This window comes from Ranitomeya imitator, chromosome 3, assembly GCF_032444005.1.
Source record: "Ranitomeya imitator isolate aRanImi1 chromosome 3, aRanImi1.pri, whole genome shotgun sequence".
Taxonomy (NCBI): Eukaryota; Metazoa; Chordata; class Amphibia; order Anura; family Dendrobatidae; genus Ranitomeya; species Ranitomeya imitator.
The window spans coordinates 356,263,127-356,279,593 of NC_091284.1; the positions used below are offsets into that span (position 1 = coordinate 356,263,127).

The 16,467-nt window shown below is 43.4% G+C and overlaps 1 protein-coding gene across 3 annotated transcripts in view; it reads left to right on the plus strand.

Annotated features, from left to right (window-relative positions):
• COL8A2 (collagen type VIII alpha 2 chain) overlaps positions 1-16,467 on the plus strand; it is a 425,675-nt gene that overhangs the window by 172,446 nt on the left and 236,762 nt on the right. For all 3 annotated transcript variants that reach the window (XM_069756856.1, XM_069756855.1, XM_069756857.1), the window contains one exon: positions 1,039-1,094. The gene's annotated coding sequence lies outside the window, so the exon portion shown is untranslated. The remainder of the gene's footprint in view (positions 1-1,038; positions 1,095-16,467) is intronic.

Below are 16,467 nucleotides of genomic sequence, written 5' to 3' on the forward strand. Positions count from 1 at the left end.
TCCAAATTCAGGTGACAGAATCCCTTTAATGTTGAAAAGTAACATCAATTAACATTTACCAGAACTGAAACTAAGAGGGAAAATATTTTTATTTAAGATAGTAGGTCATTGATTCAGGAAAAATGTGTGAATATAAAAGCTTCATTCAACTATTAACATAAAAAACTTTGGAAAGGAAAAAAAAAGGAAATATTACTTGGCAATAATTTGTAGGTAATTGCTTAAAATAAGAACTGTGGTTTTACCACCATTAGGACCACCCTGATTTTGTACTGAATTTGGATAAATGACTGTTGTTTCAGATGTCAGCGTTAAACAATCTCTCCCATGATCTATTTTCTTGTTTCAACAGTGTAAATATGTACAGTATGTAATGCAATTTCAGTGTGCTAATATACTCAGCTAAAACAGTCTTCTTCGGTGTTCACCACTGTTCTGCTCCTCTTCGGAGTGACGTCTGCGCTCTTCAGACCCTCCATGTCACACTGCACTCTGTGTGACCCAGAAGTGGCTTTTGACAGTGTAATTCTCTGGAGCGTCAGAACAAGGCTCTATAGACTTACATTGTTAAAGAATCTTCCAGCTCACCCATACAGCATAGAGTGACTCGGAGTGTCTGAAGAGCAGTGATGTCACTGTGAAGTGGAGCAGAGCATCACTGGACACCTGAAAAGATGGTGGTAGGTGAATATATTAACACACTTACACTTCAGTGCATACAGTGTAGTGTCAGAGCTTCTTTATTTTAATTTATCTTGAGGACACAAATAATGTATTTTATTTAACCATTATTAGATAAGATATGTGCATCTATGGTAGTGAGTGAAAGTGAGTCTTGCTTGCATGTAATATTTTAGATTATTGGTGTAATTAATCACAGAAGTGTATATTATGTACTATAAGGAAAGTTTTGTACTACAGCTATCTTACTATAATTAGACTGTAATAAAAAAAAACTACGGTACATAAATGTCTATGTAAAAACAATACTAAACATCAAAAACAAACATTTTCTGATTTATTTTTTCTAAATTACAGATCTATTTGCAATTTGGCCAGAGCAAGTGCTATTGTAAACGCTGTGACAAGACCAGGTAAGACTGAATAGTTCAGTAAATAAGAGTTTATGACATACTCTTCCTCTGTTCCTCTGTGCCTACACTGTAGATTTTTGATCTATTACTATTATACTTGATCTTGCTAAGTAGTAAACAAAACTGAGCTCAATTAAAAAAGGCAAAGTGGGACAAATTCTTTGGATTTTCTGCCAATGCACGCAATGTCGCATGCAACACCCTTGCCATAGACTTTGACGCAAATTACATGTGACATGTGACTCATCTGAAACTTGGTGTTTTTTTTACAGCAAAATCAAAGCCCTAAAATAGTCGGCGCACAGCAAATCGCACAGATGTTTTTGTAGTGCGACTTTACTGAGAATTGCTGTCGTGCAACACATGTTACCTTGTAGACCTAGCCTAAATTGGTATGAGACATTGTTAACTCAAATGGCACCATGGAGAGCAGCTGCACTTGCTTTCCTGGTTTTGCTCCATGAACATTTAACCCCTCTTAACCAGGGGCACAAAATGTATTTATTTTCTTACATAGCGCACAGAGCATAATTCACAGAACTTTACAGACACTGTCCCAATTGGGGCTCACAAACTTAATTTCCAATCTTTGAAGTGTGGGAAGATCCAACTTAAACATGGGAAGAACCTAAAAGAAATCAATGCAGATGTTGGCCTTAAGGCCTCAGAATTGCAAAGTGTCAGCACTAACAACTGGGCCAATGTGCTACCCAAACTTTTTCACCCGCTCACATCATATCACACCTGTACAGCATCAATGTGCAGCCTCTGCATAGAAACTCGCTAAAACAAGTGCCCTCAGTCAATCAACATAGGGAGTCAGGCGCTAAGGATAGGGAGGCAGACTTTCATTAGATGTTCTGGGCTGGATGAAGCATCTAACGCCTCATTTGCATAATAAAGTAATGGATTTCTATGGAATAATGAACAGCAAATAAAAAAGTATCAATACATTTATTTTTCAATGACCTACACGAGCTTATACATGGTTAAAGAGGGGGGATTTGAAATTGCTGACAGATTACTGTTGACAAATAATATGTATTAGCTATGGTGCTGAAAACCACCTCAATACAAACCATACAGTGTGCCATTAACACATGCATGCAATAAGACATTGGTTTTGAATTGGGATTCATCAGCAAAAAAAATAAAACTAATGAAAATGGACTGGTGCTTGGGAAGATCCAGCTATCATGGTCCACGTACAGTAGGTACCTATGACACAATATGTGGCAACCGGAAAATCTTTAATAATAGTTTTAAATAATTAGGCTGCAAGCTAAAGGGAAAAGCCTCAAGGTAGTTTTCTTTGGAATACTGCCCATGCCATGCACAATCCAGGAGAGACAGTAGGATCTTAACAAGTTAAATGCATGGCTTAAGTATTGGTGCCAGGAAGGATTTGGACTCTTAGAACACTGGACTGAGTTTTATTGTAGTGCAATCTGAGTTCTGCCGAAAAATTTGAAGGATGTCTACTGTTCCGTGAGAAAGAATTCCATCAGGGGTGCTGGAATATGTAAACTAGGGAAGAGCGGGAAAGGCAAGGAAGAAAATAATGGGGTATATTAGAGAAAGGTCAGATTTTATTACAGGATAGAGAATTGGACAATGGGAAAGTAGTAGGCCAGTGGATAGGGAGATCCATGTGCTGCAAACAATGAAGAGAAAAGCACACAAAAAAAATTCAGGAATTAAAGGGAACCTGTCACCTGAATTTGGCGGGTCCTTTTTTTGGGTCATATGGGCGGTGTTTTCGGGTCTTTTATTAACCCCTTTTTTCCCCGCTGGCCGCACGCTGGTCGCAAAATTGACATGCCATTGATTCGCTTTCCTCCCTAGTTAACGCGTGCGCAAAGCAATCTTGCCTTGCGCACGCGTAGTATGCTTTGCCCAACTGCGGGCAAAGCCGAAAAGCATTAGTGCGCATGCATCGGCGTACTATGTCCCGGAACACAGCAAAATACTTCTACTACTGTTGGCATGACACGAGACTCATGGTAGCTCTTACCTTTTCATCTCCGGACATTCATTCTTGCAGATGTCCCATATAGTCTGAAGGGGACTTCATCAGAGAAAATGACTTTATCTCAGTTATCTACAGTCTAATCCCTGTACTACTTATTTCTCTGATGAAGCTCCTTTCAGACTGTTTGGGACATCTGGAAGAATGATTGCCCAGAGAGAGAAGGTGAGTGCCTTAAAAACAAACAAAAACTCTGAAATTGTGATAAACTCCAAGCACTGATAAGGCAAGAAACATTTCCATCAGTCAGGATTTGGCCCTGAAGCTGAACCTGCAGCATGCCTGAGAAATTTGCAGAAGTATTGGAAAAAAAGGGTCAACATGGTAAAAATTGAGTTTGCATAAACTTGATGCATTTATTAATAAAAGTTTAATAACTTCTGAAATGCTTATAATTGTACTTCAGCAATCATGAACACATCTGACTAAAAAATTTAAAAACCCTAGAAGCAGGAAACTTTATGGAAATCAACATTTTTGTCAGTCTCAAAACTGTTAGGCTGCTGTCACGCTATGGCTGTTGTCACACTAGCAGTATTTGGTCAGTATTTTACATCAGTATTTGTAAGCCAAAACCAGGAGTAGGTGATAAATACAGAAGTGGTGCATATGTTTCTATTATGCTTTTATTCTAATTGTTCCACTCCTGTTTTGGCTTACAAATACTGATGTAAAATACTGACCAAATACTGATCGTGTGACGGCAGCCTTAACCATGACTGTATACGTGCCCCTTTCCAGGGGCGGACATATCACTGGTGCAACCTGTGCGACCGCACAGGGAACCAAGGGGTAAAGAAGCCCATTTCTACCTCCAAAGCAGGTGTGATTTTGCATTTTTTGGTGCTATTGGGCTGCAAAGGGCCCATATATTGTTCTTGCACAGGGGCCCTTTTCTGTCTGTGTCGACAGTGCCCCTTTCCTTTGTCCTTTCCCAGCCCTTGGTTGCACTCGATAGAAATCTTTTTTCAACCATATTAACTATGCAATATAATTATTTACACATTACTGAACTGCTCCTGTTATTCGTGTGGTATGGAGCCACAATACATATATTGGCTTCTGGAGCTAATCAGACTCCCTTGTATGCATGAGCCACAAAACAGTGAGAATGGCAAACCAGGATTTGTCAACAGCCGGACATGCAATGCAAGTAGCAAGAACTGTATTAGACGGCTGTTACAAATACTCCTACAAAATGGGCTTGATGACATGTGGCATTTTTGTGACTGATTGTTTGCAAATGAAAGATCCAGCCAATGTACAAATGCAGGTTTTGTTGAGATTTTCTTCAGTAAAAGCTATTCTTGAGGACACTTGTAGAATACGTTCAGATGGTTTTTATGCAGATATTATCCTATTATTACACTGCATGTGATCATAAGGATAGACTCTAAGGAGGATTGAATTAAGGACATGTGACAAAGTGCGAGTGAGATTACCATGGAAACAGGCGTTCAGAACTATTCAGAAAAATCACTGAGACTGAAGAGGTCAGTAATTATAGCATATGTATGGAGAGTTGGTGGGACTATAATTAAAATTGTGTGGTGTTCACTCTCATTTTTAATTTTCTAATAATTTTACACCTCTAACGTGTTGCATTTAACTACGGAAAGTTGAGTCAAAGTGAATCAATCTGCTGTTGGTCGAGGCCTCGGTGCATTTTGACCCTTAACACTCTCTATAGTCAAGCTTTGGATAGGAGAACTTATATTGAAGTAGATTTAATGTACGGAACAAGAACATAAAAGCAAATATCAGGATTCACCAATTTATCATCATAACTTTATGATGGATAATTGTGAGAGTGTTGTAAGTTGAGTCTGACTGTCAAAATGTTTTCTATGTGAACACATTTTATTTTATTAAGCACCATGATGTAGAAGACTTTGGTTAACTATGCAGTTAGTTGTCATAATTAGCAGATTCTGTCTGTGGATGGTGATTCACAAAAATCCCTTAAATGGTTATAGGTAAAGGGAGACTATTCCTAATCTTTCTATCATTCAGACAGGTCTCCCCTATATTAAAATGCTCTTTGTTTTCAAAATATTTTATTAAATTTTTAACTTTAACCAGTAAGGATTGGTTAGGGAAGGGAGGAGGGGAAAGGGTGGGGTATGGAGGTAGGGAAAAACAAATCCCCTGGCAATAGGGGAGACAGGCGATCATACAGTAGAATTGTATAAACATAATAAGATAACAAGTACTTTGTGCAGTTTCACTAAAACATAGTAGTTTAGGTTGGAATAGCGCAATAGGCTGTTAAGCTGACTTAGGTAAACATAATAAGATAATAAGTACTTTGTGCAGTTTTGCTAAAACATAGTAGTTTAGGATGGAATAACGCAATAAGCTATTAAACTAACATAGGTAAAGTTTTATGTAGAATCGTAGAGTAAGCATCTAATACCATAATGATTAACTAGTAGGTAGTAGTATACGAAAGCCTGTTATAAACTTTAGCTTAATGTATGGTATGTATCAACTCTGAAGCTGCTCAGTAAAAGTGGATAGTATGTAAAGGTCTGTCGACGCGAGGTCATCTCCATAAAACCCTCGGTCCGTTGGTGGGGCAATGTCCGGTTCAGTAAGATTAGTAAGTGGAGAATTAGCAAATAGCATGAGGACTGTTAGTTGGCTGGACTATTTGTAGGCCAAGAAGAGATATTACATGGAATAAGAAGAGTCTGTTGAGGGTGAGAAAGAGCGGTTATGAGAGCCCGAAGAGTGAAGTATGCCGATTTTTTTCAAAAAGACGATTCCTTCTTCTGGAGTTGCGATGAGAGTTAGTTTTGATGCATATTTGACTCGTATGGTGGAAGTCTGAGACCAATAATAGGGAATTCCTGTGCGTAGTAGTTCTCTAGTAACGCAATCAAATGATTTCCTTTTTTGGATCGTGGCTTTAGACAAGTCTTTAAACAGAGTTATTTTGTCATATGGGCTTGGGAGGGTTTTTGAATTCTTTGTCAAGTCTAAAAGGTCATTCCTAACCCACCCAGGGTAAAAGGATACTATAACGTCTCTTGCAACGTCTGGAGGGAGAGATGGTGGCCTTGGGATTCTGTATGACCTCTCAACCAGATTCGTCACTCTTGAGGTTGGTAACAGTTTGGATATCATGGTGGAGATGTAGTTTTTTAATTGGAAGGGTTGGATCGCCTCAGGGATCCCTCTGATTTTGAAGTTGTTTTTTCTTTTAAAGTTTTCATATTTGATTAGGTCTTCCCTAAATGAGAGGATGTCGTTTTTTATCCTTTCCATGGAGTCTGAGTATAGGGACGAGTTATTAGTCTCCTTTGGAGGTGGGGTTTTACCGTTTTGTGGTATCTTGTCTGTTGTTTTTGAAGTGAGTGAAGAGAGGTTGTGGGCCTTAGTAGGAATAGGTTTGGGGGCTTTCACAATGGCTGACAGTGTGTCTGTTAGTAGTTTTTTGATAAAAGCCTCTGAGGCCGTTGTTTCAAGGTCAGATGTCAAATTGTATTTGATGCCAAAGTCTCCTCCTGTGGTGTTCGCCGATGCTAAAAAGGCCTCACATATTTTAACCATAAATCCGACAGATGGAGAATTTTTTGAAGCGGGAATGCTGTCCATTATGAGCAAATTATGGGAGTTTATCCCAGACTCCCTCGAAGTATGCCTCAGATTAGGGTTCTCTGTAGTAGAGTGTTGTGAGAGAGAACCCTGAAAGTTGAGATTTTGGGGATCGTTAGGGCCCTCTGAGTAAGAGTGTAAAGAGGAGGAACAGGAAGACTCTTCCCCATACAAAAACTCACTCCCCTCCTGAGAAGAGGACTCTGCCATATCTGAGAGGTCCTCCGAGTAGATACTCCCCATCTCCCCCACAGAGTTAGAAAGGACGTCGAAGTCAGGGTGTGCGACCTGGCATGAAGTCACTAGCTCCAAATGTTCCTCCATATCATTCCATCTCCTATAGTAGGGACCGACTCCTTTCCAGAGACCTGAGATGATTTAAAATTCAAATTTCTAAGCAGTTCTGCGAATGATGCCTTCCATTCGTCAAGGTTAAACTCATTAGGGCCGCAGGAAGAGTCAGGAGGGGAAAGGGTGACGTCCTCCCCTGTTGTAGAGTAAGTGTGAGGTCCTACATAGGGCTCAGTAGGAGATCCTGCATCTGCCATTAGCTGCATTTCTTTATGATTATAATTGTGATTGTCATCTCCAGAATTTTCTGTATATTGTCTTTTGACTGATATGTACCTGTAGTTCTTGTCCCCCTGTAAGTTCCCTGTGAGTTTCAGGCTCCTATTAGGGGATTTATGGGTGGCACATCTCGTTTGAAGTTTATGGGGCTGCACTATACCGTCGCGTTGTTGGAGCGGTGTGGAGTACACTGTGTCAGATGTGCACTGTGCAGCGCTGTCTTCCCCATTAGATTTCAACTGTGTGGGCATCTTGTGAGCCTTTAGTCCGTTAGTATGCTGACCATTTCCTGGTGCAGATAGCCTGCCCCGGTCTCCATAAGACCTCCGGAGTATGTGGGAGTCCCCATCCCTTGTAGAGTCCCGTAGCCAGCAGCCGCCGCCATTTTATCTTCCCCCTGCAATCTCCTGCCTCCGGGAATGTTCCACTGCGGGCTCCCGCTTCCTTACCATTATAAGGGTCACCGGGTCTTCCCTGCTGCTTCGTCACGGTCTCTCTCACTGGCGCCGCTGATTCGGTTTCCGTCCGCAGCTTCGGCACAAACACCGGAGCGCTGTGCCTCAGCCGCGATGGGGCGGGCGCCATCTTGTTTCCCGCTCCGCATCTGACATGCTGGGTTACCTCTTTGTCCCGGTCTCTGTGCTCGGCGCTGCAGGTATGATCCGGGGCCGCGGCAGCGGTGGGTTTATTACCGGTAAGGGGCTTTTTGTGCGGTGGTGCTTCCTGCTTCTTCGGCTTGTGCTGGGTGAGGGGAGGGGACCTCTTGGTCTCGGCATATCCAGTCAGTGTCTTTTCCTGTGACTTTAGGCCTCCATTCATTGTAGCTCCTCTCTGGTTCCAGGCTGTATTAAACTTCTTGGGAATACATCCCTTCTTGGCTTGACTGGCTCCTGGCATAGTATGAGTGATCCAGGCAGCCAAAATTCCATTTTTGTATGCTTTTTGTAGGCTTTCTAAGGGAGATTGTCAGGAGCTCCTGTGAGACACGTCTGCTCCCTTCCCTTGGCAAACCACGCCCCTTAACATGCTCTTTGAACATATAACATGGCCGAGTGCTATCCGATGTTTTATCCGGTAGCTCTCCGACCAAAGTTATACTATGGGGCAGTGCAGATCTGCATTTTTTTCTCATGCTGATTCGGCATGAGGAAACAATCGCAGCATGCTGTGAGTGCATCCGGTAACACTGTGCAACAAATTTCAGGGAAGTTCTTGTCCTCTGAGAAAATGTTATTGTATCTTATAGATTTTGATATGCTGAACACAAATATGTGCTCCAAAAGTCTGTATCACGTAAGGTTTCTAACCCCTTCATGACCAGAGCTTTTATCGATCTTTCATTTTCATTTTTGGCCCCCCTTCTTTCCAGGGTCACAACATGCTGTGTGAGGGCTTATTTTTTGCAGGATGAGTTGTACTTTTGAAAGACACCATTGGTTTTACCATGTCATGTACTCGAAAACAGGAAAAAAATTCCAAGTGCGGTGAAATTGCAAAAAAAGTGCAATCCCACACTTGTTTTTTGCTTGGCTTTTTTGCTAGGTTCCCTATATACTAAAACTGACCTGCAGTTATGATTCTCCAGGTCATTATGAGTTCATAGACATCAAACATGTCTAGGTTCTCTTTTATGTAAGTGGTGAAAAAAAATCAAAGATTTGCAAAAAAAAAAATTTTCTGAGACCCGTAGCGTCTCCATTTTTTGTGATCTTGGTTTGAGCTTATTTATTTCATACGGAGCTAAAGTTTTTAATGATACCACGTTTGTGCACATACGTTCTTTTAATTGCCCTTTATTGCATTTTAATGCAATGTCGGGGCGACCAAAAAAACATAATTCTGGCATTTTTATTTTTTTATCGCTATGGCATTTAGCGATCAGGTTAATTCTTTTTTTAATTGATAGATCAGGCAATAAAAATTATTATAATTATTATAACTGCTTCTCAACTTACAATCCTCTGTCTGCAAACACAGACTGTCTCCTCATTTTCTCTCCTGCTCCCGCCTGCTAACACTTTCTCTGCTACTCCTCACTGCCGGTGATATTGCTCCAAATTCTGGTCCTCCTCACCACATTCCCACAGTCATTTCTACCTCCCATCCACGCTCTATCACAACTTTCCATAACCCCTCTAACCTTATATCCATTCGCCCAGCCCCTGCTTCCCCAGTCCCACTAACAGGAGCACTATGGAACGCTCGCTCTGTCTGCAACAAACTTTTCTACATCCGTGGCCTTTTCATTACTCATAAACTTTCCTTCCTTGCCATCACCGAAACCTGGCTCACCCCGTCTGACACAGCCTCTCCTCCTGCACTCTCGTATGGTGGATTCCACCTTTCCCACACACCCCACCTCAGCAGCAAGCATGGTGGAGAAGTTGGTTTTCTCCTGTCAGATAACTGCTCCTTCACCCCCATCCCACTGCCACCCTCTGTTACCCTCCCTTCCTTTGTGGTGCACTCTGTGCGCATCTTTTCCCCCTCCAACCTTCAACTGGCTGTCATTTACCGCCCTCCAGGGCCAGCCGCCACCTTCTTTGACCACTACACCACCTGGCTACTTCATTTCCTTTCCACAGACATCCCCACTATCATCATGGGCGACTTCAACATCCCCATTGATGCTTCCCTCTCAGCTGCCACTAAACTTCTATCTCTCACTTCCTCCTTCAGCCTCGCTCAATGGTCTTCTGCAGCCACTCACAAAGATGGCCACACATTGGACTTCATCTTCACCCGCCTCTGCTCCCTATCTAAACTCTCTAACTCACCTCTCCCTTTTTCTGACCACAACCTGCTCACATTCTCTTCCCTCTCCACTCTTTGTCCACAATTCCCACCCCACAAACTTGCACACCCTCGCAGAAATCTTAAACACCTCAATCTATACTCACTGTCTGAATCCCTTCCCCCTCTTACAGGCATAATTTCCCTATACAATGCAGGTGCCTCTGCTTCTCTATATAACAGTACAATAGCTGTAGCTCTGGAATCGGTCGCCTCTCACACATATCAAAGCTCACAAAATCAACAGACCGCCCTGGCAAACCAGCCTGGCAAACCAGCCTGACCAAAGAACTGAGACAGGCTACCAGGGTTGCTGAGCAGAGATGGAAAAGTTCCCACACCAATGAGCACTTCATCACATTCAAACAGTCCCTCACTACTTTCAGGGCCACACTCGCTGCAGCAAAACAAACGTACTTCTTATCTCTCATATCCTCCCTGTCTCACAACCCTAAACAGTTATTCAACACTTTCAATTTTCTCCTCCATCCCCCAGCACCCCTTCCCTCTCCAATCATCTCGGCAGAAGACTTTGTTTCATTTTTCAAGCAGAAGATTGATAACGTCAGAGACAGTTTTAGTCGACAACTCTCAGAGCCCTTCCTCCAATGCGGTGGTGCCTGTACCCGCTGTGCTTCTCCTCTCCCACCTCGCCTTACCTTCATACAGATAATTGCCTTGATAAAGGCCTTATGAGCCGAAACGTTGGCATCTTGTATGATCGGTTGTGACCTAAATAAATATATTTTTTGCTTGGAGTACCTTTTGAGCACTCAGATTCATCTATCTAGATATATCTTACTTATTTTTCTGAGAACTCTGCATAATTTATACGAGATCCCCCTGATCTTTTTGAGTTCAATCTCACCTTTCCTCAAAAAGCCCTCTCTTGACTCATCCTCTGCATCTAGCTATCGCCCCATATCACTTCTCCCGTATGCGTAAAAACTCCTGGAACAACACGTCCATCTTGAACTGTCCTCCCACCTCTTCCTGCTCTCAATCTCGCTTCCAGCCACATCACTCCACTGAAACTGCTCTAATCATAGTCACTAATGACCTATTAACTGCCAAAGCCAAACCACACTACTCTGTCCTCCTCCGCCTAGACCTGTCCTCTGCCTGTGACACAGTGGAGCATTCCCTTCTATTACAGACCCTCTCATCTCTAGGCATCACTGACTTGGCCCTGTCTTGGATTTCGTCGTACATAACAGACCGGACATTCAGCTTCTCCCACTCACACACCACCTCACCCCTGTTGTGAATTCCGCTCTTGGGCTCCCTCCGGTGGTTGTAAGTGGCACTTTTGTGAGTTCTGCTCTTGGGCTCCCTCCGGTGGTTTTAAGTGGAATGGCTGCTCCTTGGATTTAGCAGTCTGCAGCTGCTTCCACTGATTGTCTTTCTGCTCGGCTATTTATGCCTGGCTCTTCCCTTCAGCCAGTGCCACTTGTCAATGGTTCCTGGTTGGATTCACATCTTTGTTTGGATTTCCCTGATATCCTGACCAGTTCAGCAAAGATAAGTCCTTGCTTTGCTCTTTTCTGTCCACATGTTGTGGACTTATTCGTTCTGTGCATTCTATGTTTTGTCCAGCTTGTCAGTATGGATTAATTCAGTTAAGCTGGAAGCTCTGGGAAGCAGAGTTACCCTCCACACCTTTAGTCAGGTGTGGAGATTTTTGTAAACTCTATGTGTGGTTTTTTCTAGTTTTTAATACTGACAGCACAGTATTCTATCCTGTCCTATCTATCTAGCTAGACTGGCCTCCTGTGCTACATCCTGGTTTCATTCTGCGTATGTCTTTTCCCTCTCCACTCACAGTCATTACTTGTGGGGGGCTATCTATGCTTTGGGGATTTTCTCTGAGGCAAGATAGTTTTCCTGTTTCTATCTTTAGGGGTAGTTAATTCTCAGGCTGTGACGAGGTGCCTAGGGAGTGACAGGAGCATCCCACGGCTACTTCTAGTGTTGTGTTGAGCTTAGGGACTGCGGTCAGTACAGGTACCACCTCCTTCAGAGCTCGTCCCATGTTGCTCCTAAACCACCAGTTCATAACAGTACAAGTGGCCAAAAATGAATTAAATGCATCTCAAAAGAAGGAAAAAAAAATTCTGAGACATTTTTTTTTCTGTGCTCTGTTTTGTCTTTTTTTTCCTCTTGATCTCTTGGTGGTTCAGGATTTATGCTCTGGCATGGATGTTCAGGGTTTGTTTTCTCGTGTGGATCAACTTGCTGCAAGAGTACAGAGTATCCAAGATTATGTTGTCCAGACTCCGGCTTTGGAGCCTAAAATTCCTACTCCTGATTTGTTTTTTGGGGACAGATCCAAGTTTTTGAACTTTAAAAATAACTGCAAATTGTTTTTTGCTTTGAAACCCCGTTCTTCTGGTGATCCCATTCAGCAAGTTAAAATCATCATATCCTTGCTGCGTGGTGACCCTCAGGACTGGGCATTCTCCCTTGAATCAGGGGATCCGGCATTGCTGAATGTAGACGCATTTTTTCAAGCGCTCGGATTATTGTATGACGAACCGAATTCTGTGGATCATGCAGAAAAAACCCTGTTGGCCTTGTGTCATGGTCAGGAAGCGGCAGAATTATACTGCCAGAAATTTAGGAAATGGTCTGTGCTCACTAAATGGAATGAGGATGCTCTGGCTGCTATTTTCAGAAAAGGTCTTTCTGAAGCCCTTAAAGATGTTATGGTGGGCTTCCCTACGCCTGCTGGTTTGAGCGAATCTATGTCTCTAGCCATTCAGATTGATCGGCGTCTGCGCGAGCGCAAAGCTGTGCACCATATGGCAGTGTCCTCTGAGCAGAGTCCTGAGCCTATGCAATGTGATAGGATTTTGACTAGAACAGAACGGCAGGAATTCAGACGTCAGAATAGGCTGTGTTTTTACTGTGGTGATTCTGCTCATGTTATTTCTGATTGCTCTAAGCGTACTAGGAGGGTCGCTAGGTCGGTTACCATCAGTACTGTACAGCCTAAATTTCTTTTATCTGTGACCCTGATTTGCTCATTGTCGTCCTTTTCTGTCATGGCATTTGTGGATTCAGGCGCTGCCCTGAACTTAATGGACTTAGAATTCGCCAGGCGCTGTGGTTTTTCCTTGCAGCCTTTGCAGTGCCCTATTCCTTTGAGGGGCATTGATGCTACACCATTGGCCAAGGATAAACCTCAGTACTGGACGTAGATGACCATGTACATGGCTCCAGCACATCAGGAAGATTGCCGTTTTCTGGTGTTGCATAACCTGCATGATGTTGTTGTACTGGGTTTTCCATGGTTACAGGAACATAATCCGGTGCTTGATTGGAAAACTATGTCTGTGACTAGTTGGTGTTGTCGAGGGGTACATAGTGACGTTCCTTTGATGTCAATTTCCTCTTCCCCCTCTTCTGAGGTCTCTAAGTTTTTGTCGGATTTCCAGGATGTATTTGATGAGCCCAAGTCCAGTTCCTTTCCTCCACATAGGGACTGTGATTGTGCTATTAACTTGATTCCAGGTTGTAAGTTCCCTAAGGGCCAACTTTTCAATCTGTCTGTGCCAGAGCATGCCGCCATGCGGAGTTATGTTAAGGAATCTTTGGAGAAGGGGCATATTCGGCCGTCTTCATCACCATTGGGAGCGGGTTTCTTTTTTGATGCTAAGAAGGATGGCTCCTTGAGACCCTGTATAGATTATCGTCTTCTTAATAAGATCACGGTCAAATTCCAATACCCCTTGCCTTTGCTTTCTGATTTGTTTGCTCAGATTAAGGGGGCTAGTTGGTTTACTAAGATTGACCTTCGAGGGGCATATAATCTTGTTTGTATTAAACAGGGTGACGAATGGAAAACTGCATTTAATACGCCCGAAGGCAATTTTGAATACCTCGTGATGCCATTCGGGCTCTCTAATGCTCCATCTGTGTTCCAATCTTTCATGCATGATATTTTCCGCAATTATCTTGATAAATTCATGGTTGTATATTTGGATGATATTTTGATTTTTTCTGATGATTGGGAGTCTCATGTGAAGCAGGTCAGGATGGTATTCCAGATCCTTCGTGATAATGCTTTATTTGTGAAGGGGTCTAAGTGCCTATTCGGAGTTCAGAAGGTCTCTTTTTGGGGTTTTATTTTTTCTCCCTCGTCTATGGAAATGGATCCTGTTAAGGTCCAAGCTATTCATGACTGGATTCAACCCATATCTGTGAAGAGCCTTCAAAAATTTTTGGGCTTTGCTATTTTCTATCCCCATTTCATTGCCAACTTTTCCAGTGTGGTTAAGCCCCCTACTGATTTGACGAAGAAAGGCGCTGATGTGACGAATTGGTCCTCTGCGGCTGTTGAGGCCTTTCAGGAGCTTAAACGCCGATTTACTTCTGCCCCTGTGTTGCGTCAGCCGGATGTTTCTCTTCCTTTTCAGGTTGAGGTTGACGCTTCTGAGATTGGGGCAGGGGCCGTTTTGTCTCAGAGGGATTCTGATGGTTCTTTGATGAAACCGTGTGCTTTTTTTTCCAGAAAGTTTTCGCCTGCGGAACGCAATTATGATGTCGGCAATCGGGAGTTGTTGGCTATGAAGTGGGCGTTTGAGCAGTGGTGACATTGGCTTGAGGGAGCTAAGCATCGCGTTGTGGTCTTGACTGATCATAAGAATCTGATTTACCTCGAGTCGGCCAAGCGGCTGAATCCTAGACAGGCTCGATGGTCCCTGTTTTTCTCCCGTTTTGATTTTGTGGTCTCGTATCTTCCGGGATCTAAGAATGTTAAGGCTGATGCCCTCTCTAGGAGTTTTTTGCCTGATTCTCCTGGAGTCCTTGAGCCGGTTGGCATTCTTAAGGAAGGGGTGATTCTTTCTGCCATCTCCCCTGATTTGCGGTGGGTGCTTCGGGAATTTCAGGCTGATAAGCCTGACCGCTGTCCAGTGGGGAAGCTGTTTGTTCCTGATAGATGGACAAGTAAGGTAATTTCTGAGGTTCATTGTTCAGTGTTGGCTGGTCATCCTGGGATTTTTGGTACCAGAGATTTGGTTGCTAGGTCCTTTTGGTGGCCTTCTTTGTCGCGCGATGTGCGTGCTTTTGTGCAGTCCTGTGGGACTTGCGCCCGGGCCAAGTCTTGCTGTTCCCGCGCTAGTGGGTTGCTTTTGCCTTTGCCGGTCCCTGAGAGGCCCTGGATGCAGATTTCCATGGATTTTATTTTGGATCTTCCTGTTTCCCAGAAGATGTCTGTTATCTGGGTTGTTTGTGACCGATTCTCTAAAATGGTCCATCTGGTACCTTTGCCTAAGTTGCCTTCCTCCTCAGATTTGGTTCCATTATTTTTTCAGCATGTGGTTCGTTTGCATGGCATTCCGGAGAATATTGTGTCTGACAGAGGTTCTCAGTTTGTCTCTATGTTTTGGCGGGCCTTTTGTGCTAGGATGGGCATTGATTTGTCTTTTTCTTCGGCGTTTCATCCTCAGACTAATGGCCAAACTAAGCGAACTAATCAGACCTTAGAAACCTATTTGAGATGCTTTGTGTCTGCTGATCAGGATGGTTGGGTGGCTTTCTTGCTGTTGGCCGAGTTTGCCCTTAATAATAGGGCTAGTTCGGCTACTTTGGTTTCACCTTTCTTTTGTAATTTTGGTTTTCATCCTCGTTTTTCTTCGGGGCAGGTTGAGCCTTCTGATTGTCCTGGTGTGGATTCTGTGGTGGACAGGCTGCAGCAGATTTGGACTCATGTGGTGGACAATTTGACGTTGTCTCAGGAAAAGGCTCAACGTTTTGCTAACCGCCGTCGGTGTGTTGGTCCCCGGCTTCGTGTGGGGGATTTGGTTTGGTTGTCTTCTCGTCATGTTCCTATGAAGGTTTCTTCCCCTAAGTTCAAGCCTCGGTTTATTGGTCCTTATAAGATTTCTGAAATTATCAATCCGGTGTCTTTTCGTTTGGCTCTTCCAGCCTCTTTTGCCATTCATAATGTTTTCCATAGATCTTTGTTGCGGAGATATGTGGTGCCTGTTGTTCCCTCGGTTGATCCTCCTGCCCCGGTGTTGGTTGAGGGAGAGTTGGAATATGAGGTTGAGAAAATTTTGGATTCTCGTTTTTCGAGGCGGAGGCTTCAGTATCTTGTCAAGTGGAAGGGTTATGGCCAGGAGGACAATTCTTGGGTTGTGGCCTCCAATGTCCATGCCACCGATTTGGTTCGTGCTTTTCACTTGGCTCGTCCTGATCGGCCTGGGGGCTCTGGTGAGGGTTCGGTGACCCCTCCTCAAGGGGGGGGGGTACTGTTGTGAATTCCGCTCTTGGGCTTCCTCCGGTGGTTGTAAGTGGCACTTTTGTGAGTTCTGCTCTTGGGCTCCCTCCGGTGGTTTTAAGTGGAATGGCTGCTCCTTGGATTTAGCAGTCTGC